At 35.3% G+C, this 24,256-nt stretch overlaps 1 long non-coding RNA gene across 1 annotated transcript; it reads left to right on the top strand.

The window, feature by feature from the left end:
- The first annotated feature begins 5,177 nt into the window (after positions 1–5,177).
- Positions 5,178–23,654, top strand: LOC148109337 (uncharacterized). The gene is made up of 3 exons (XR_015725854.1): positions 5,178–5,427; positions 22,194–22,276; positions 23,347–23,654. It is a non-coding gene; the product is annotated as an uncharacterized LOC148109337 (long non-coding RNA).
- The last annotated feature ends 602 nt before the right edge of the window (positions 23,655–24,256 follow it).

Raw genomic sequence — 24,256 nt, 5'->3', positions numbered from 1 at the left:
GATAAGTTTGGAACGTTTTCCATGAGTTTTTAAACTGAAACTGATGGCCTGACAATGATTAATCACATGATTGGAAAATTCTGGTTACCAGCCAGCCAGCTCACTCTGTCACCTGAAAAAAAGTAGGCCTGTTTTTCTTTTTCTCTGTGACTTAGCCTTTCTTCATTTCTTTTTTTTTTCCTTCTGTGTGTGTGTTTGTGAGTATGTGTGCGTGCTCACACATTCATGTGTGTTTCTCTGAGTGTTTAAAGTGGAAAACAAAAAAAGAGAGAAAATGCTTGAAAGGTATCGACTGCGTGTAGGCTTAGCAGACTGGAAGCAACGTATAACAAGAATGTCAGTTGTACCCACATTTCAGAGATAGTTATGTCCTTTCCACCTTTCAAGATTAATTTTATTCTCTTGTCATACCTATGACTTTAGAGAAGCAAAATGTCATTTTCCTCTGAGAAGAAAAGGTAATCCAAGATATACTGTATACTATTGAGTTAAATCACAAATTTAATATTTTGCAAATCATTACAATATAATAATGGCTGTTTTAAAATTTTAAAGATACATGCAATTAAAAGGAAATATATCAACTGTATTAAAATAGTTGTTTGTGATAAAGGAGGTAAAAGGGAGTAAGGAATGGGATATTATGAAACAATTCTATCTCTTTATCTATCTATGCATTTATATACACATAAATGAAGGTGGAGATAATGGCTTGGATAGGACCAAGGTTGATAGTGAACGCTGAAAAGAGGCATACAATTAAATCAGCCCTCTGCACTTAACATAAAAAGAAAATTTTATAATAGTATTTATTTGTGGTACAGTAGTATTAATAATAATATCAAGTCAAACTATACGAAATTTCTGTATTCATAGATAAAATAGATACTGGCAATTACATGTTATTTACACTTACCCTAATAATAAAAAGTCATATTTACCTGAGATATCATACTCAGAACATTTTATGGCCATCCCTATAAAAACTCCATGCTACAATCAGGAATTACCAGGGGGGAACGTGGGTGGCTCAGTTGGTTAAGTGACCAACTCTTGATTTCAGATCAGGTCATGATCTTGGGTCGTGAGATTGTGCCCCAAGTCGGGCACCGCACTGGGCATGGAGGCCTGCTTAAGATTCTCTCTCTGTCCCCCACCCCCCATGTGCACTCAGACTCACTGTCTCTCAAAATTAAAAAAAAAACAAAACACAAATTACCTAGGTTAGAGAGGTTATATTGATGCTCAGAGAAGTTGCTCAAAGTTAGAGAGTTAGTAAACATCAAACTTGATTTTTTGAGTTCTAATCTATAAATGTTATGAAAATGGTCATGTGCCTGTGTTCTAGCCCTTGTTCTGCCAGTAATGGTGAGAAGTCTTAGATTTTAATATCCTTATCCATAAAATGAAAAGATTGGATTATATGACCTGATTTATAACTCAAAATCTATCAAAAATCTTTAATTTTATTTTTTCCCTTTTAATAAAGGTATCATTATTATTCTTTTTGCATTTTCTCTTGGAGTATAAATATACTTCCTTACTCGTTACCTTGCTAATTAAATCAGCTGAATGTGTCACTGAGATTGGCTGAACATGAATCTCTCATACTGTTTAGTCTAATCCTGCAAAGATCTGTTTAGGCTAAAAAGTAAGAGCGTCGCCCAATAGTAAAGTCTGACATTGCTATCCTTTTCTCCATTAAATGAAGTTGTTCGATTTTATACATGCAGTGGCATTCATATATATTTCCGTGGCAAAGTCTTTGATTTTTCAAATGGAATTTTATAGAGAAACGAATATAAAATAGACCTGTATAGTGTGTTCTTGAAGTAGCAGAGGGTGAGCCCTCTGTTTGACTATATAGAAATGGCCAAAAATCCTGTGGTTCCAGGAAATCCAATTTGACAACCACTGTCCAATATTTATATATTCTGTTGCTTTGCATGTATAAGAACGCTAACTAAATCTTTCATTGTATCTCCTTAAAGTTCAGGATTCAACATGTCATTTTCAAACTGGCTCTATGTTTCATTATCTAAAAACAATGGTTAAAAAACATAAGATCCTGCATATGAATATTCTATGATATTATGAATTGAGTATGATTAGACAAATGCCAAACAAAGATTTAGTGCACATGACAGTCATTTACTAGATTTGACTCTCGGAAAATACATTGTCAAAAACATCTGCTTGAGACAAAATATCTGTTGATTATCACTGATATTTCGTTTACAGATGGCAACAAGCTTGACGTTCCTATATGATATTTACCACTGTCCCACATATGGTGGGTCGTTCTCACAGTGAACGCTGATACCAGAAAGGAAGCATAAGGAAGACATCCTGCAGTTACAATCGATTATTGCAGCAGTGCCTTGAGGGAAGCAAAAAACTTTTAGCACTGAATTAAAAAAAAAAAAAAAAAAGAATGTTTCTACAAGGCACAAACTGTTTTTCATATACTCAAAGAATATGGAGATGCAAGGTTAATTATGTTTTCAATAAACTGTTTTATTTTGTTAGGAAATGTTCCTTCTTATTCTGAGAGTGTTTTTCCTAGCATCTTTCAACATGTTGGATCATGTAAGTCATTCACAGTTTTCTGTATCATCTAAAGAAACAACTCAGCAATACTATGAAATTACAAAAGATGAAACTACAGAAAAAAAATTTGAAATATATTTTTCATGTGATGGAAAACCCTGGCCCTCCTAAGGATCAACCTCTCTCTCTTATTTTGAACCTTATACTTTTTTAGTAGCTTAACAATCACATGTACCAGGCCCTATCCTAGTACATCCAGTTTCACAAATGTTGTTGTGTTGTTTCAAAATAACCCAGCCAAATTTTTCTGTAAATGGCCAACCAAACAATTCATATGTTAAGCCTTGTGTGCCACACAGCGTCTGCTGCCACAACTCACCTCTGAGGCGATGCAAACGAAAGTGCGTGGCTGTGTTCCAGTAAAACTACGAAAAAGACAGCAGACCAGATTTTGTCCACAGAACACAGTTTACTGACCCCTATTTTGAGAGAGTCTTTATTTTATTTACTTTTTATTTTTTTTAAAGATTTTATTAAATTTTTTGAGAGAGAGAGAGAGAGACAGCCAGTGAGAGAGGGAACACAAGCAGAGGGAGTGGGAGAGGAAGAAGCAGGCTCCCAGCAGAGCAGGGAGCCCGATGTGGGTCTCGATCCCAGGACTCTCCTCAGGGCTCGATCCCAGGACTCTGGGATCACACCCTGGGCCAAAGGCAGATGCTTAACGACTGAACCATCCAGGCGCCCCTTGAGAGTCTTTTAAAATCTATTTTGTATAGGGGTGCCTGGGTGGGCCACTCAGTGAAGTGTCTGGCCCTATAGGCTCAGGTCATGATGCTGGAGTTCCAGGATTGAGCCCCACATCAGGCTCCCTGCTCAGCGGGAAGTCTGCTTCTCCCTCTCCCCCTCCCCCCCTCAACTTGTGCTGTCTCTCTCTCTCTCTCTCAAATAAATAAATAAAATCTTTTTAAAAAATCTATTTCATATAATGTTTATTAATTTAGCTATTCATTCAGAGGTGCAGAAGGGGAAAGAACAAAGCATGATAAGGGAAGAGTAATGTGCAGTCTATTAAGTGTTGTGGTCTAAACTGTGTGGTCTAGTAAAGAGCAGTTCATCAGGGGGTTGTGATCTGTAAGAGACTGAAAGGCATAAATTTGTAGGAATGAAAAGTTACTTATTTCAATCTTAGATATATATATATATATATATATAAAATCAATCAGGCTTTTCCTCACAATTCTCTCCACATAGCACTGTGTAAGGGAAATGGCTTATTCCTCAACAGATGCAAATCTATGGGGAAAACAAAGGCAAAGCCCCTGGTAGTGCCAAGCTGCATGGCACAGTAGCATATTATATTGCTCCTGTTTTCTGCTGGCAATTGTTTTAGAATCTGGCAATCACTTCATTTCCCTGAGCTGCAATTTCCTCACCTCTGAAAGGAATAGACGGGTGTAGATGATATCTAAATCCCTTCAAGTTTTAAAATTCTATTAAGTAGCAACCCATTTCTCACCTGATACCATCAGAGATCACAATGGAAATTCTCTGTCCCTTTTTTTCTTTGTAATAGCAAATCTCATATTACGTTTCACCTCGTGTCTAATGTTGCCATTTCAACAGTCCTAAACTGAGTACTTAGTTCCCTCTTCATAATGTTTCTATATTTTAAGTATCTCCTTTTTTCTTCTGTTGCCAAAGAAAAAACATAAAGGATTAACCTTTTCAATTAAGTAAGCTTTTAAATAACGCAACCTGAAAACTTTTCCGCTCAAAAAATACCACGTGAATGAAAATTACATATTTTTTTTACAAATTTTTCTCTTTGTTGAACTCCTTTTGGGGTCTGTGGAAGAACATCAACAAAGGAGGCAGTCCTTGAAGCAAAACAATTGACAAATAGCTCCTCTAAGCAGCCGACAAAGACCCTATTGTGTCCCCACAGAGCAGTTGGAAAGTTTAATGAAGAAGAGAAGAAAAGAGCCAAATAATTGACTTTATAAGAACAAATCCCTTGAAAATTATAGGAAAGTTGTGGCATCATATGTTACACACATAATAGGTTAACTTTATTAACCCATTAATGACTAAAACCAACTTCTTACTAAGAAACATTTCAGGCTTTAAAATATATAGGTAAGATACTTGCCAAACTTCACAAGGGCAAAATTTAAAAAATTGGGGAGGGGATAAAAATTTTGAAAGGGCAGACTAAAGAATAAAATGTACATTCATAAGAGCACTTTTTAAAAATCATATCTTCCATTGTAGAATTTCTAATTGTGAAAAATAAGTACCACAGATAACAGCATACTAAAATTTTTATATATTACCTTCTTTATGAACCAATTAAAAATCTTATCTCTTGTGACTAAAAATTAAGTTAAGTTTATAGGTTTTGAGTGGAAGAAAAGAGACTATGGGTAGAATGAACTCAAAGAAGAACATACCTAGAATGAAGACTGCAGTCTTCTGTACTTCCACATACTGGGATGACTGATATGAGCCAAGAGACATATGAGTAAGTTGAAGATTGCTTTTAGACATGATTGATGATGCTGAGAGAGAGCCAAAATTGGCTATGGAGAGCCTCGCTTCAAATTCTGTCTCTCTTACCAACACTCAACTTTGTAAAAGTTACTGAACCTTGTATCAGCTGTAAAGTTGGACGGACCATCCGCACCTTATACTTAACAGCTGCTGTGAGGTTCAAAAGAGGTCATGTATAAATGGGTTTAGAAAGTGGTAAAATGCTGTAAAATTGGAAGTCAAGGTCCCCTGGAAGTACAGAGAAAGAGAAACAAATGAACCGAGAACCTGAAGAATTGCACTGGTTCCTAGTCCTGGTTCTGCCTCTAAATAACCAGCTGACTTGGGGTGAGTCATTCCCTCTGGATCTGAAATTTCTTTTTTGGAAAATTAGAGAAATGTGGCTTTAGATGGTCTCCATGCCCACTTTTGCTTGAACTTCTATTATTTATACCAGAAAACCTTTCTTCAGGGTCCACTTTTTCTTGTCAGCATATCTTCTCCCTGACTGAACTCATCTGCTGAGTTGGCATAACTATTTACGTGATCATCTATTTTTAAGCTATAATCTTTGACTACTATGTTCTAGGCTGTTGAGCCCTAGTCTATATCTCCAGTTCCAAATTCTTTCCAAAGGTCAAAAAATGTCTCCTGCATATGCTAGAAATGTATCAAATACATATGAAATTAATAATGATTTAAATTTAATAATTTTAAAATAATTAAATAGTTATCTTCCCTGTATTCAGAAATCAAACAAAATATTCTTCCTTTGTAATTCCACACTCGAGTGGTGACACTAAAAGCCATCTTAGTAACCTCATTAAAAAAAAAGAGTGAAAGAGAATCAGTCCATTATTCCCTACACCAATTAATTACGAGTCCTATAAAATTTACTTCTTCAAATATTTGTTTGTTCTACTCAGGCTATATTTTCTAAAAAATAATCCCCAAACAGGTCACTTGGGAAAAAAAAATCACAAAAACAGAAATAAGTAACCTAGAAAGAGAAATACAGCTATAATCCTCTCTCTCAAGGCTAAACATTAAGGTTATAGTATATCATTATTTTCTACACATTTATATTTTTATATAAGTATTATAATATTATGAAACCAAAATAATATTTAATGCTTGATAAATTTCATTTCTAATATAACTAAAAATGAAAATCTTTTTGTGACATATATATGAATATATATTTCCTAACTCATTCTTTCCAAAAGCCACATAGTAATTCATCCTATGGATGGATATCTAGATTGTTTACTATTCCTATAAAATTAAAAAATTACTGGAGTAAATACATACCTTTACATATCGAGAAAGCAAATATATATCCATATCCATAAACATATGTCTATGCAATGCACATATATATACATACATATGCTATACATTATTTTATACATTATATACACTAGTCCTTTGTTTTTAGATGGTAAAACTTTTACTTTGCAAAAATTATTTTTTTGCTCTCATTTCCTACTGTCCTAATTCAGAGACCTGCAGTGTCCTTTCTGTGTCACCATGACAATTTCTTAACTGTTGCCGATGACTATAAGCTTTTGGTCTTTAAACCTGTTTTCCACATCACCAGTCAAGTGTTTTATTTAAAACAGAAGTGAAAACACGATGGTGCTCTGATTAAACGTGTTCTACCTTCCAGACTCCCACAGGATAAAGCCAAGGGTCATAGATTGCATAGAAATCCTCCGTGACGTTGTCATAATCTTTCTTTTATTCTCTAGTAATTAGCCAATCTTATCTCTCTTGCTGCCTCCAAATTCAATTATAACATTACTCATTTCCACTGAATTGGGGCAGAGTGGGTATATCTTCACATGCTCACAGGGCCTTTTCTACATTTTTGACTGCCTTACTTTCATTTTCCTCTAAGGCTTAGTTCAAGTATCATATTCACCAAGAGGTTTTCAGTTAGCCTTTAGACTGGGTTATATAGTCACTTTATGCATCCTTCATTTTCAAAGTCCTATCATCGCTTTACCTCTTATTTTAAAGTTCTCAAAAAGCAGGAGCTATATGTCACGCCTAATGCCTACCGCTCTGTAAAATATCCAGTAATAGCCTACTGAACTTAATGGAGTTTAGACCTTAGAGATTAATAAAAATCTTAGGTTAACCTAGACATTGTCAGTTGTCTAAAAATAATTCTAAACTGTGAATTGTTGCAGGTTCAGAATTAATATCTGTGAGTGGCACCTGGTGGCCATCTAAGCCTTTCTATGGTCTCTCCAAACTCCTAAACGAGGCCCCTTAGCTCATCAAATGGTCCACCCCACCTGGATCTACAGAAGTCAAAACCAAGACCAAGACTGGTGAAAAATCTAAGCTTTTTAGAGGCTAAAGACTGAATTTATACCTTTGTATTCATTCTTCACTTAACACAATACTTCATGTTGCTTTTACTGAGAATGAGATGCCCATAAGGAGAATGAGGGAGAGAAAAATGGCTCTTGATATTAAACCTCCAGGAGCTTTACAAAGTGGACCAGAGCAAAGGCTTATATGATAGTAGGGAGAGCTTCTAAATTTATTTAATAGAGAAATAAACCATTAGGCAATAAAAGAAAGACATTTTTAAAATTTAAAAAAAAAAGCCTTTGCAAAAAAATTCAGCATTGCCTTTCAATATAACTAAGAAAAAGTTTCCTTAGCTGTGGACTTCTACATTCATGCATCATTAACCTTCAACCATTTTTCTTATTCTGATCCCATTTTCACAAAATGGGGAATCTTCAAAATAATAAATAACCAGTATAGCTTGGGCACCAACCACTGAGTGCTACACTCAGTATGAATGATATCAACTGTAGGCAAGAGTTATGGTCATCATAGTAAAAACTGACTGGACATCAGCTTTGTTACTATGTTAGTTTCCTAAAGATGCTGTGAAAAACTACCATAAACTAAGTGACTTAAAACAGCAAAAATTTATTCTTTCACAGTCTGAAGACTAGAAATCTTAAATCAAGGTATTAGCTGGACTCAGTCCCTCTGAGATTTGGTAGAATCTTTCTTTGCCTCTCCCTACTTCCAGTAGTGACTGTCCATCTTCAAGGTTCCTTGGCTTGAAGTTGCATCACTGCAATCCCTGCCTCTGTCACTATAAGGTATTCCTGTGGTGTCTCTCACCTCTTCTTATAAGGGCAACAGTCAGACAGGATTAATGGCTCATCTTATTCCAGTATGACTTTATCTTAAATTAATTATATCAGCAGAGACTCTGTTTTCAAATAAGGTCACATTCATAGACACCAGTGGTAAGGACTTCAACATATCTTTTGTGGGGCGTGGGGGACACAATTCAACTCCTAACCATTAATAAGTAATTGTCTTCTTTCAATGTCATCTTGGGTATAACTTACTCTTCGGAATGGAATGTATTATCACATGGAACTCCAGAATTGTTATTACTGAGGGCATGTCTGTGAGTTACTGAAAAAAAAAAAAAAAGGAGAATTTTCTGAGAAAATGACCAACACAGATAAGCCATCTAATACGTGTAGCCAATAGTAAATACCTTAGAGTGCAAATTTCAAGGACAGACCTTGGATCTCAGAATGTTCTCTCAAGTAATAAATGTCCTGTTGAGAGGCCTTTCATGAAAAAGGAAAAACTTATTAAGTTTCTATGCTATATTCATAGTAAGGATGCAAATACTTATTACCTAGTTGTGGAATATAACGAATAGGATTAAAAAAGCTATCTGTAAAAAAAAAAAAAAAAAAAAAAAAAAAAATTCTTGCCATAAGTGCATCATGATAATAAGTCAGAAATACCCGTTCCCATAAAGAATAGCTTCGAAGCTTCACTCACACCCAAAACTATGCCCTTAACTTTCTCACTAATTATGCCCTCGAGTTGTCACAGAAACAGAATGAAGATCTACCCATTTTTTCCACAATATAGGAGTTCTTTATTTTTGTCCCATACTGTATCAAAGATACTCAGTTAACAGGGACAAGGGCAATAACGTGAAAAGAGACTATCAGAATTGCCTGGAGAGCCTTTTCAAACTACACTTTGATTTGGATTCTGAGAACACGAACCTCTCCACCTTCTTGACTCCCATGAAAGGTGGAGTTTAGGGACACACTATTTCTGATGGTAGTTGGTGGTATTCTCAGTTATGTTTGAATAAAAAAAAGACAAGTGAAGAATTCCCAATCTCGAGAATGATGACCGAGTGTTGGGAAAGAATGGAATTTATCTGAGGCATCTGTCATATTCGTATATTTGCTTTTGCATCTGGAGTAGATAGGGATTTTTCAGAGATGCATAGGGAAATACGAAGGTGAAGAATAAACATGTAAATTTATGAATAGCAAAACAAAACAAATAACATAAAACTGAAGACCTTCTAAGCATGCAATATGGAACTCCACACGTGGTAGAGTAGAAAGCTCTGGGTTTAATATGATTTGGTTCTAGGCAGGCATTTTTATTTTGTCCCAGCTTTGATTTTGCTGAACCATCTTAATTCAGCCATTAACGAGAGGTAACACAGTGTGGTAAACTTTTGAATATTTATCTGCTTTTACATTTGGAAGAAGCTTCCCACATCAAACAAATACTTAAGAGATTTACAAGAAGAGATTTTGTTCAGCAGAAATGGAAAATCGAGGGCTTTGCTATGGTTTTGGAGGAAATTACTGCTTTGTAAGCTGAGCTACTTGCAGCTTTAGAAAGTGATGTTACCACACATTAGGTAAAACAATAGGAATCTTTTCTGAAAATATCAGGGGAAACAGCTTCTGGCATCCAAGGTTGCTTTGTAACAGGGAATAAAATGATTACAGGCATTATTTATAAAACAAGCTTTGTGGAGAAATAACCTTTCCAGGATTTATCAGCATTAAGTAGTACAAAGCAATCGCTAAAATCTATGTCAAGTGTTCCAAAAATATTGGCGAGAAAATCATTGCAATAAGTAAAATATCTTGATTCTCAAGTAGTTGTAATGTTGAAAGTGTTCTGCATATTCCACATGTAAAAAGCTATACCTTGTATTAATTAACTTAAATATTCCTGGTCAGGCTTGGTATCATAGCACCGAGAGCTGCCAGAACCGTAATTGTGTGTGAGTCCTGAATTTTTGCCAGTTCTGGATGCAGTCTCATTAGCATATTCATAAGTCACAGCCTTGTGCAGGTGCCAGAATGCTGCAAAATGTTTTGTGACTATTTGTTGCAGCAATAGAGGCAAATAGTAAATTACCCATTAAAAAAATCCCATTATATACTACAAAACATAACATGTAATGCTATAAAATAACTGCAAAGGCTTTATAGTAATTATTTCACATCAAATGAAGAAATAATTTCTTTCTGAGCAATATAAATAATAGGGATCCAGAGAAGAGGAGATAAAATGAGATATTCTTACATTACATGAATTAGAAATAGGTTTTTGTTTTGTTAAGTGATCAGCTAACCATTTTCTGGATAGATAATATTCCATGTTCAAGGGAAAAATCGGAATTCAGAAATTACATTCTCCACCAAAAGTCTCAAATACTTGCTCTCTCAAATACCTTATTTCTACTAAATAAAATATTAAAATATAATTCTTAAAAAATAGAATTACTTTCTAATATTCAAAATCCCCCTTCAAGTGAGCATGCATGTACACACACACACATACACACCATAGTATTTGTTGATGGAGGAGCCTGATCAGGGAGCGCCCTTCCCTTTATCCGCTTACTTCAGAGAAGATCTGGTCACAATAAAAGAAAATCATGGTACCACAAGTGGCCTGTGAAGTTTAGATCGGTTACATGTTTCTAGACTCTAAAAGAAAGTTTTGCCCTCACATGAGAATGCACAAGCGCATGCGTGGGTGTGTGCGTGCATGCACGTGCACGGACACACACACACGCACACACACACACACATTTTCTGTTCTTTGCATTTATGGAGTCAATGTCATAGCTACTCTGACTAAAATCTAAATAAGGTTTTCTGAGGTTTTTTTTTAAATTGACTAAACCCATAAGAAATGACATCTGTCAAATTGGTTAACTGTGACATTTCAGCCCTAAAATAGAGCATTGCTGTATTTCTATAGATATATAGTTAACATTTGCATCTTGAATATTTGTATATGTCTGTGTGTGTACTGATGTGTTTCAGATCTATATAATCTTAAATCTACAAATAGCTATGTATCTATAATGTTAAATATATAGAAATATATAAATTTAAATCTATATGTATCTGTAATTTATAATCTATATATAGACATAGATGTCAAACACATAGATACACACTATACATATACATTTTTATACATATATAGAGATATAGATACCTAGGTGCCATCATTGAAACTTTTATACTGTAAGAAATCAGTTTCCCAGCTGGGGATAATTATTAAGGAATATTATACTTATATAAAACAATAGAACGAAATAAAATACATACTATAATTATAATTGAAAACTTGATTTTTAAATACTTCAATTAAGTTTACATCTTAATTCCTAATTGGAATTTCTATCACCTGCAAAATTTTAGAAATGAAAAGGAAAAATATCAACACTGAGATTAACATCTTTCTTATTTTTCTTATACTGTATAGTTATCTTGTCTTTGTTTTTGTGATCTTTTAGTTCAGTTTTTTCAACAAACATCTATTAAGTACCATCCTATGTGTGAGACACTACTAAATGATCTGGGAATAAAAGATGAACAAAACACAGTTTCTAAGGAGCTCACAATTTAGTGAGGGAGAAAGACAAATAATTAGCAAATTTCAAAATAATACAACACTTGCTATGATAAACTTATGCCTGGGGACCTATTCTCTTTATTTTCACCTTTCCCTGTTGTAAAAATGATCGTCTGAATTTGAAATGTTATGTTAGGTGATCAAAACTTCAGGCAGACAAAAATAAGCAGGGTAATTTGATCTTTCCATCTTACTCAAGTTTGAGTCATCAGACTGCAGAGAAGTACAAGCAGACAAGGGAACATCTTAAAATAAATGTCAGTAACAGCTGTAGATATTCTACTGGCAATAAGCCAACTAGGTGTGACAGGAGAATTTGTGAGCTTCAAGACGCATAGTCTTCAGAACTGGAATTTGTTATGCTCAGATAACTAAAACACCAGCGAGAAAAGATCCATTCTGGTAACATTACTTGGAAAATTTTCAAATTGACAGAATATTTCCCTCATTAATCTAAGTACATTTTGCTGCCCCGTTTGCTGCATTCTTGGAATGAAAGCAAAAAGGAAACATATTAGCAATATGTTTGCTCTGACTCTTTTAACACTCTCTGCCTCCCCTTCTGATCTCAGAAATCTTCATCATAAAAATCACACCTCATACTCTTGTCAATTTCAGATTTGTTTTCAAATGAGAGAAGTAAGGGTGCCTGGGTGGTTCAGTTGGTTAAGCTTCTGACTTTTGATTTCGCCTCAGGTCAAGATCTCAGGGTGGTGAGATCCAGCCTCAGGCTGGGCTAAGAGCTCAGCAGGAAGTCTGCTTGAAGACTGTGTCCCTCTGCCCTCCCTCCCCCCTGCTAATGCCCGCTCTCTCACTCTCTCCCTCTCTAAAATAAATAAATAAACCTAAAAAAAGTAAATAATATTCTTACCTTGTAACTGACTCACCTTTTTCATTGGACAGATAGGTACTAGGAAGGTTATGGTATCTCTGTCTCTCTGTCTCTGTCTGTCTCTCTCCCTTGTATGTGTGCCCACACCCACCCACCCCCCCCCACACACACACCCCTACACAGCTTTGACACAAAAAAATGAAAAACAAATGGTCACCAATTGTATAATTGGTCAGTCAATAGGTACTACACAGAACTTAAAAACCCAATGTAGCATCTAGATTTTATTATATTCACCATCAAATTACTTATTTTCTTGATTTTGTATATGTCTGGTGTCAGAACTTTAGAAGTGGGACTCAGAGAAAAACTAAAACATATGTATCTAGCATTTTGTCTATTTAAATAACAGGAATTTTTCTTTGAAAAAAAATTCCAATGAACGTTACAATAGTTTTGTGATCAGCATTTAGATGGAAAAGCAAATGCTTCATTTTAATACTAGCTTATCTCCTTATATTTAATTTTATTTCTTGTCTCAGTTATCATTATAATAAGCAATATCAAGATAAGTCTACCAAATGGGCTATCATATGCTTTAGAATACAGTTTGGAACTGAAATGCAAAAGTTCATTTTTTGTTTAAGAGCTGTCTAAAGCACATAGAGAAAATTTTTCCTCAATTAGTTGTCTTGTCTTGACCTTTTAAACAGACTCAAAATTATATAAACATATTTTAAGATTCATTTTTTCTATATCCTCTTCTTGCTTATGAAAATTCAATTTTAAATTGGTAATTTAACATTATCCATTCTCTCTGTGTTTTGGAGAAAATAACCTTTTAATTTTTCCTTAGAAAACAGAACATTAATTCAAGATCCTCCCTATTAAATATATTATCATAGTCTACAACATTTCTTTATGAGTAATATAAATGCAAAACATGAATCTGCCACATCTCATTGATTCTCTCTTCCTTATTTCTCTTGACCTCTATGTGCTTCAATATCTGCCGCTACAAATCAAAACTTCCTAGAGCAAAACTCTCCTGCAAGAGTAAAATAAAATGAACAAAAATAGGGTGTTCTATCTTTTCTTCAGAGAATTCACAACACACACATATTTGTCTGATTAGAAAGTTGTATCAGATAAGTATTATCAAAAATTGCCCCTTAAAAAATCATAGTTAGATTACTGTAGATCACATGTAGGTCTTTTTCCCTGAATTAAGTGCTGTCCTCAAGGGTAATGTGGTCATCTTGTTGAGTCTCATTTGACAGGCTCTGGGGATGCTGGAACTTTCTTCTCAGGATTTGGAGTAAAGGTAGTGACTAATTAATGATATTATTTCTTCTGCAGAGATCGGCACCTATGATATCTTTCACTTGAAGTAGTTTGTTTTGTTGTTTAGTGTTCATGGTGGAGGTAGCCAATATAATAGTTACTTCAGTTTTCTTTTTTTTAGATAAGACTGTTTTTCATTTATGCATCAATACAAATGTCCATATAATAAATATTGAAAACCATTGGAAATTAAATCCTAATTTAAAATAGATAGGAAATATTGGGTGTTGATAAGAGGCAAAGGGCTCCCTCCCCCTGTTATCTCTTGGAATTTCTCCATTCATGCATTCATCAGACATATATGAGGTATCTACTTTGTTCTCAGCCCAGTACTATACCCAGGAATTAAAAAATAATAAAACATACTATTATTAAGAAGGCGGTAAATATGTAAAAATACAAATATAATTAAATTACAAAAGTGTGGTAATAAAAATAATGAAAACCATTATAAATGAAGGCATAATTTGTTTACTATCTATTTACTTTCTATGTACCGAGAACTATCCGGATCACTTTGAAATCTGCACATCTTTCATTTAAGCATTAGTACAACTCTATAATATTGACATTATTAGTTTGATGTTTCAGGAAAAGAAATTAAGGCTCAGAGAACTTTAAAAATTGAAATATGATTTTTGAACATCAATGGTTCAATCCAAATTGAGTCACTCCAAAGGTTATGTTGTATATTTGTTTGTTTAACTATACTTTATTATTATTTTTAAATTTTTTTTAGATTTTATTTATTTATTTGACAGAGACAGAGACAGCCAGCGAGAGAGGGAACACAAGCAGGGGGAGTGGGAGAGGAAGAAGCAGGCTCACAGCAGAGGAGCCTGATGTGGGGCTCGATCCCATAACGCTGGGATCACACCCTGAGCCGAAGGCAGATGCTTAACCGCTGTGCCACCCAGGCGCCCCTGTTTAACTATACTTTAAAGCTAAGTAGGCCTGGAATGTTCACAAAAGACTTGGCAGAAAATATAATGTGTGAGATGATGTGTGATCCAGGCCTTGAGGATAACTAGAATTTCCCCAGATTGGTAAGGTACTGAAGGACATACAGACCAAGGGAACAGCACCCTGAGCAAAGAAAGCAAGTGATGTATTTGTGGATCAGTGAGCTGTGTGTAGTTCTAGCTGTGGTCTGAAGTGAATTTGTGAAGAGTTGTTATGTAAGAATTTGGCAGGGCATGCCGGAGGTGGTTAAAATTGTTTGTTTTGTTATAAGAATGACAGTGGAAGGATTTTTATAAGAACTTAAGAATGAATAAAGTCTACATTTAGGAAGAGTCAAGAAGCAATATCGTTTGTTAAGTAACTATTAAAATAGATTGGAATTAGAGCAGCAACAGAAAAGACAAAGTGGTACAGTAACCTTAAAACGTGGTTTACCACAGATAGAGAACACTGATCTGGAGGATTTAGTCTCTAATTGGGTGTGGGTTGAGGGAAAGAAGGTTGAAGATGCTGAGGTTCCTACTTGTGGGGCAACACGAATCTTGTCATCATTATCACAATATGAATTGAAGAAGGACATGAATGGAGCATACATTTACAAATCATTCTGAGCCATGCTTTGTGATCATCATGCAGCACACATAAGGTAAATGGAAAAATGAAGAGGAGACCCTGTAGAACATAATGTTTAAAGTGTGAGCGAAGGAAAAGATACTATTAAGAGAGAATAAGAAAAGGTAGAAAGAAACTATGATGAATTACCTAGAAGTGAAGGATAGTTTTCCTCCTTTGCTCACAGCTTAAACATTTATGATCTACTATGTTTAGGGTCTAGTCTTCTTCTACTTAATGGGTATAAAGTTCCAGTTATATATGATGAGTAAGTTCTATAGAACTGCTGTACAATGTTGTGTTTATAGTTACAAGCATGGCATCGTGCACCTCAAAATTTGTTAAGTGGGCAGATCTTATGTTAAGTATTTATGACAAAACAAACAAGCAAAAAAGGGACACAGGAAGCTTTGCAAGGTGTTGGTCACATCTGTTACCTTGATTGTGGTGATGGTTTTACAGGTGTTTCCATAGTCCAAACTCGTCAAACGGAATGCATTAAATATGTACAGTTCTTTGTCAATTATGCTTCAATAAAGGTGTTAAAATATATTTTCCAACAGAGATGGTCAACAATATCACATACTCTAAAAAGCCAAAAGAAATGAGAATCAAAGTGGGCCACTGGATTTAGCAAAATGTAGTAAAGGTTTCTATAAGAATATGGAAAAATGATAAATTTAATGTGTTTAAGAAATGGAGTAAAAGCAGAACTTTCATATTATAAAGGGCAAATCAGATTTGTGGAAATAAAGGCAGATAAAGTAGACTACTATGAAAAATTTTCCATAGTAAAAGGAAAGAGCAAATAGATCAGTAGGTTTAGAGGGAAGAAAATAAATTAGAGAAATTTTCCTTATTTATTTTGTTTAATGCTGGGAAAAATTTAAGCAAATTTGGTCTCCTTAAAGAAGAAACCAAAGATGAAGGGGGAAGGAAGGAAAGTGGGAGGATGAATGTAAGAGGTGGAGGAGAGAGGGAGGGAAGGACGGAGACTAATAATATATGAGAGAAATTAAGCTAAGAATTGAACTTTCTGATAGGCATTATGAGATGGTATTCAGAATGTAGATGAAGGGATTGTTCTGGAAAGGTAAAGGGAGCAAATTTCTTGCTTTAATCCCAGAAGGAAGAACATAAACATTGTATTGATTCTAATGGCACAGAGGAAAGTGAGTTGAAGGAACTCCGACTGATCATCTGTATTCTTCTTGACTGTTTGAAAGATGGTCATCTGCAGCAATAAAGCAAGCTGAAGGTAGAGTAGGAGTCCAAGGACAATGTAAATAAAGTGGTCATTATCAAGAATAAGAGAGGGAGAGGACCAGGGCATACCCCTATAAATAATCCATGTGAACTTAGAGGGTATTAGTTCCTTGGATGTTCACCCTTAGAGACGGCCAAACAGATTTGATAGTTCAGGGATAATTACCTTAATCCTGAAATACTAAATTAAACATTAACCAGACTAACACAGCTGCTAAAAAATAGGTCATATCTTTCTGTTACTTCCCACTTTATTAATAATCAAAATAAATCCATGAGGTATCAGCTCTCTATCTCCATATAGGTTTCATGACATGCTTTGATGCAGGAGTGGTGATTTGAGTATATATCAATTATTTTAGAGGGAGAAGATCTCTTAACTTTTAACCTCTCTGGTACAACTGCTTAGCACAGCCTGTAGGCACCTGCCTCTTTCTGACCTCAGCTTCTTGCACACTCCCCCTTACTGACCAGCCATAATAGGCTTCTTGCTTTTCTACTTCCCCAACTTAGGGTATTGCCTAAAATCCTCTTCGTACACAGTTGGCCATGTTGGTTCCTTCTCTTCATCTTTCAGGCTTTCGCTCAAACATCACTTTCACCAAGAGACCGCTGAAAATTGTGGCTGAAATAGCACCACTCTCAAATACACTCACCCCTCACCCATATCATATTCTATCCTCTTCTTCAATTTTATTACCTTTGTATAACACTCTAAAAATCATGTTATATTAGAACTAATCTATTATTTTTTAAATCAGCTTAAAGGTTAATTTCACAAAGGTGAGGAATTTGAACATTGTCTTCACTCATATAACTGCAGTCCCCAAAATAATGCCTCATGAAAAATATGGCTCAACAAACAAAAAACAAAAACAAACCATGGTTAATTGGATAACTGTACGAATTGAGGGAACAATGAGTTCCTGAGAAAGGGCCCTGATCTAACTGTGGGGTCAGCTCAATCCCAAAAGTAGTCCTGAAAGGAGGAAGAGGAAGAGGGGAGACAAAGAGGGAGAGGAACAGTTACAAATCGAGGCTTCAGACACATCTTTTGGAAGAGTTCTGTACATATACCGAGAAAAATCATTTCAAATACCAATCTCCAAAAATTTTATGAAGGAGACAAGAAGGTTAAAAAGTGGTTATAAGAGCAATAGACCAATTTGCATTTTACAAACTTCAGTTCTCCTTTTTGGAAATTATAGGGGTAAAGTTTAGTAGGAAAAAAATTATATAATGTTTAAATGAAAGTCCTCTGCAAATAATAATGCATTTTCAAACTTTTACTTTTTTGACATTTTTTCTTCCAAAAGAATCAAAACGAATCAATGACATGCTTTTTAAACTTTACTAAATTTTACTATCAACTCTTTGGAGGAAGTACCAGAGAAGTTCCAAATCACCTTCATCAAATAGTGTTACCTGTTCATTAGCATTTGTTCAATAATATTTAAGAAGTAAATATTAGTAATTAAGTATTGGAAGTAAGTTATTTATGATGAAAATAAAGTTAGATTGGGGTGTCCAAGTGGCTCAGTTGGCTGGGCAACCGACTCTTGGTTTCGGTTCAGGTTGTGAGGGGCATGGGATCGAGCTCCGTTTTGGGTTCTGCGCTCGGTGTGGATTCTGCTTGGAATTCTCTCTCCTTCTGCCTATGCCTTCCCACTCTTCCTCTCTCTCTAAGATAAATAAATAAATCTTTAAAAAAAAAAAAGAAAGAAAGAAAGTTAGATTTAGTAGGCTAAAAGAAAATATAAAATCTTCCTAACTTACCATGACAATAAGATTTAATGGGATTTACTTCGTTGTCCTTTTACTGTCCCCATAAAGCAAATATTCTCCATGAAAAAAATGAATGCAACTTTTTTTTCCCTTTAACCGACATAAGTTTTTTGCATGCAAAGGCAGAAGTACAACATATAAATTCTGGTAAGTTCTTGACATTTGGAAAATAGCATGCAATTGTGCAATTTTTCCTAATGTGATGACTGGAATACTTTGGCCAAACCAAGATCACATTGACCTTGGCAGTATTACAGAAGAAAATAGTCTTTGAAAAAAGCCTGCAATGCATTTTCTATAAAACAGGTTATTTGGTTCAGTATCAGTTTTGCATATATTGCATATTTCATATCATTCTCTATGTTTGAAAAAGAAAAGTAAAATCTTTTTGTGTGTGTGTGATATTTTAAACTCAGCTTAGCTGGAACTTACTAACATCACAATATAAAGTATCCTATATTTTCAACTTTCCCTGTACCATAAGTTTTCATTGCATTTTGGTTTGTTTTTTATAAATCTCACTGTTTTCCCTAAAATAAAATTCTTTTTGTTATAAGCATATTATACAATGAAATACAAATATATATATATATATATATATATATATAATGTATACTTCATACTTGTACATTTATACACAAGTATAAAAATTTAAATAGTTCACAGTAATAATAGATATTGTGGTCCCAGGACAATAGACACAACAATTAATCTCCAAGTTTCCTGGTCCAAATCAATAATCATTGCTACTACCTAGTTGATACATGAAAAAGGAGGCAGGTAGATTAAAGAAATAAGTATATAATTTAATTATAAATGAATATGAAATTAAAAAACTTAATATCATAGATTTGGCAAACAAATCTAAGGGAAAAATATTTAAAATGTTTAAAAGTAAATCCACAAATAAGCACATTTAACGATATAGAAAATTTTAAATTACAAAACTTATATGCACATATTGCATTCAAAGAACATATACTGAACATTGCTAATAATGTTGACATTTGACTTAAAATTATGGAACTGAAGTAATCTCAAAAAGTTCTTCCTGCATTTTCAATATAACTTAAAAAATATATAATGCTTTACAAAGACTTATGCATACTTCATTTCATTTGATCCTTGCAAGGACACTGTCCATTGAGGTATATTTTAAGATGGTAAAAAAGAGTGTTCTAGGAATCACTTGTTCGAATATGCAAAGCAATTAGAACTAGGATCTAGGGCAGCTGACTTTTGAATTCATTATTTTATTTGTACGATCATTCATGTATTGGACACATACATGAATATTATTATATGCCAGATACATATACTATATTGAATATGACAAATTCTACATATAATTCTTGCTCTTACATAAATTAACATACTAACTTTTTAAAATTAAGATTGTGTATGCTCTAAAGAAAAAGAGAGAGCTGAGTATTTATTACAAGGAAGTCCAGCATAATCTAGGCCAACAAAGGCCACCCTGATGAAATGAGTTTTTATTCTATTTGTGATGTATTGGATTTCCAACAGCTTTCCCAATTTCAAGTATTGTGTTTCATTTCATGCCAAGATTTTCAAGCCATCAGTCCTACTTTTGGCTTCAGAAAATGATGAGGTTCTTGTTCGCTTACTATAAGAAAGTCTCTGGAGGAATATCTCAGGACACATCATCTAATTTGTATATAGGGCCCCCCTGTCTTTCATTAAATAAACTCTCCTTCTAATAAAAAGACTATTCAAAATACGAAGATTTCAAAATACGGTTAAATTCCAAGTAATCTGCTGACGTTGTAGTGTGGTAAAGGTATTTCCAGCAAAGATTACCTCAAGCTGTTTCACTGTTGCTAAAAACTAAGATGTGTATGAGAGGAAATTGGAAGTTTGGAATAGGACAGTAAAGATGGGTCCAAACTGTATGTATTTCCACAAGTCCAAAATGTACTGATTTTTCTATATATATGAACTAAACAAGGTTGATCTAACCAAATAAAAATATATACTAGACGGACAAGACATCAAGGCAAATTCGGATTCTAATCCTAGTTCTACCATTTAATAATCGAGTAATTTAATATCACTAAGGCTCAGTTTCCTTATCTATCGAATGACAATAATAGCTCATAAGGTTAAGAAAAGTTCACGGCGTAATACATGTGACCGTACTTTATATAAAATATTAACGGAAATATTATTGAAAACAATAGCTTAGATACAAGTTACAATACACTTTTTTTTGAAGATCTGAAATTACAAATTGCAGAGGTCTCAAATTTTTAAAATTCTCCAGTGTATTTTTTTCCACCAGTGGGGCATTAAAAATAATTTAGTCCTCATTAAATTACTAGATAAATTTCCATCAACGTGACAATTGCATCCTACCAACATCTCATTTAAAGATTACAAGCTGTTATTCAATTTTTTCTAATCTCTTATATGTTGATCTGAACCATTGCCAGGTCATATTATATTCCAAAATTCTTAAAATACCTCCATTTCCATGTAATTTCCCAAACTATATTGGTCAGATTATCCCAACGTGCAACTCTATAAGAATTGTAACTGAACGATTTGGTATAGAAATCACACTTGCGGCAACTATAAAACCCACTTTAAACCTATCAGAATGCAGACAGGTGGGTGATTCCCCACTTCCAATGTATAAGAAAAATTTCCTTACCGGTCTTTTTTTTGCTAATGAGCCATATTGATGATGACTGATTTCAAAGGAATGAGATTACAAAATTCAAATGTATCAGCGTGATATGTTAGCTTCTGAAAATAACTGAAAAAAAAAAAGGAAATCTAAAATATATTATATTGGTCTCTAACTTACTACATCATATGCCCTATCTCAAAAGTCAGGCAAATTATAGTAATATCCACACGGAAAATAAAAAGTACTTCTATCCGATTGGTGGCAGAAAGAGCATATAAAGTGAGCAGCCTGGGGAATCCAATTAGGAGGACAATGGGTTGAAATAGAAGATGGGAACCTTTCATATTCTGGCTTATTTCCTCCAATGTGTTCTGTGTTGTTCCACACATCTTAAGTGATTTTAGTAGTCTACTTTACTTCCTTTAGGTGATGATTCTATGGGCTAGTAGATTTTATTGTCTAGAAAGTCATATTGGAACATACTCAATTTGTTCTCCCTGTAATTTGAAGTACTTGTTTCGAGTTTCTGGGTTAGCCCTATGTGATGCTTCTGGGCAGGGACTGTGTCTTATGCCTGCGTTTAGTGTGTGCTCAGCAAACTCTTCTTTGTCACTATTTCTTTAAGTTGAAGGAGATATACTTGATATCCTATAAGAACATTTTTAAAATCAAAAACATCATGCAAACAAATGAAAAGGCTCTCTGCGTTCCAACAGCAACCACTCTTGCAGGATCTATTGCTATATCCTTTCCAATTATATACAAAAAGAAAAAAACCTATCTCCATTTCCAGTCCGATTCCTGAGTCTGCCCTAGGAATTTTCAGGCCTCGTAAAACTCTGCTGAATCACTTAGCATTCTGCTTCAGTTTCTCCTTAAAGCACTTACTTGTTTACTTTGCAGTCTTTGAATGCTTCAGCAGCTCTGATGCCCTTCTGTCACTATCCATCCCCAAGCTGGGTCCTGCCCGGGGCAGAGCCACTGCAGTAAGTATCATTTCTATGCAGATGAAGTCGTTGCATTCCAGGCTCCTTTGTTCATGACTCCACTTTGTCAATGAGTATCAAATTGCTTCTAGGAACTGATGATAAACTGTGTAAGAAACCTGACTGAGTATCTATCTGGAATGCCTATCTTGAGACTATGTTACATAACTGTACATTTTATTGTATGGTAACACTTCTCTGAAAAACAGGAATCTGATTCTCTATCTGATTGAGAACCCAGTTGTAAAATCAAACGTCTACATAGTTGAATTGTGAAATAAATGTGAAGTTTCTACTTCACTTTGACAATCCTGATAGGGCTGCTCACATTTCTGATATAAAGAAATGCTAGACCATTTTCTTTTCAGAGAACTAGGGTCTGGGAAGCTCATGGTCTATTTCTTGGAAGTAAAATGATGGTCTTCTGTTTTCTCTTCCTGTGAAAAGGCAAAGTTGACGGCGACTAAGCTAAAGCCTGAATCTAGGGTGTGTTGAGCTCTCCGAGGCACATTGCTCTGAATAAGAAAACACACCGGACAGTCTAGCCTAGGATGTGCTAATCAGATGCCCATTTTTGAGCTGGTCCTGAGGGAAGCAAAATATGTGACCCCAAAATATGCCACTCTGGCATGTGGATTATTTTGAGCCGAAGGCAATCAAGACCCAGCAGAGTAAAGAAAAACTTACACCTTGCCCTGAACTACCTAAAAGAGTTTAAATAGAGGGCCTGGCCCCAAAAAGAGAGCCATTAAGCAGAGATAACTTGTTATCTGAAAGACCTATCTGTGTGGCAGGGCAAACACCTAAATACCAGGCATCTGCTCTCCTTAATGTCCTGTGAATTACACTCCTCTCCTTTGAAGCCCCAGGCCCCTCGAGCATTTCTTAGCTCAGGATGACTATCAGCTGAAGCTGACTGACACTCCTGGGGTCTTGTAATTTTTATGGGGCTTTCAGATATATGTAATTACATTTGTTTTTCTTCCATTAATCTGTCTTATGTCAATTTAATTAATAGACCAGCCAAAAGAATCTAGAAGGATAAAGGAAACATTTCTTTTTCCCTACAGTTGGTGACCCATGTGGACAAACCTCACTGGCTGGACATTGCCTGTTCTAGGGCTGCGGTAGCTGAGAGATGCAGGGATCGCTGACAAGAAAGTAAGCATTTTTACCATGTCAGTCTCTTGGATCTCTACCTGCAGGGGGGCCCAGTGGGAGCTAGAGTAGTGAGTCCTTTTTTCCTTTTCTAAATGTAGGTTAGCAGGAGAAAATACTTGTAGAACTAGTTCCTTGGGTATAGTGACTCTGGTGAAGATTTGATACAAGTATTCTCGGTTTTTATTGATCTATTTCTTCCCAGGGGACACTCCTTTTCATTGCCTCCTTCTGTTGTGACATTTGTCATAGGAGGACTACCACAGGGTAGAGTGCAGGCATCAGTGTCTGGTAAGCCTGCTATTCAAGCTGGTCTCACAGACCGATGAGTTTGTATTTCCTCACCAGACCTGCATCTATTTGGACAAACGACTGTGAGCTAACGTTGCACGTGAGGTCGGGCACCGGGGTGGCTCAGGTGGTTAAGCATTCGCCTTCCGCTAGGGTCATGATCTCAGGGTCCTGGGATTGAGCCCCACATCGAGTCGGGCTCCCTGCGCAGGGGGGCGTCTGCTCCTTCCTCTCTCTCTGCCCCTCCCCGCTGCTTGTGCCTTTCTCTCAAAGAAATAAATAAAACACCTTTTTAAAAAAAAATGTGCACATGAGGTAAAGGTTATTGCTTAAGGACATCTTAGAAGCCAAAGCTACAAATTTGGTGGGCATGGTTGAGCACTTAGGAGCTGTTAGAGCACTTGCCACCTAACTTCAAGATTCCCGTGTTAGGATAATTTGGTCACTGTGATGAGGGAGAAAAAGGCAAGCTGAGGGCAAAGTACAAGATGACACCCTGCATACGCCCCCCCCACCACCAACACACACACA

This window comes from Ursus americanus, chromosome 10 (genome assembly GCF_024610735.1).
Source record: "Ursus americanus isolate L20-20 chromosome 10, mUrsAme1.1.p, whole genome shotgun sequence".
In the NCBI taxonomy this organism is placed as follows: Eukaryota; Metazoa; Chordata; class Mammalia; order Carnivora; family Ursidae; genus Ursus; species Ursus americanus.
This window is presented reverse-complemented; position numbering and strand designations above follow the sequence as displayed.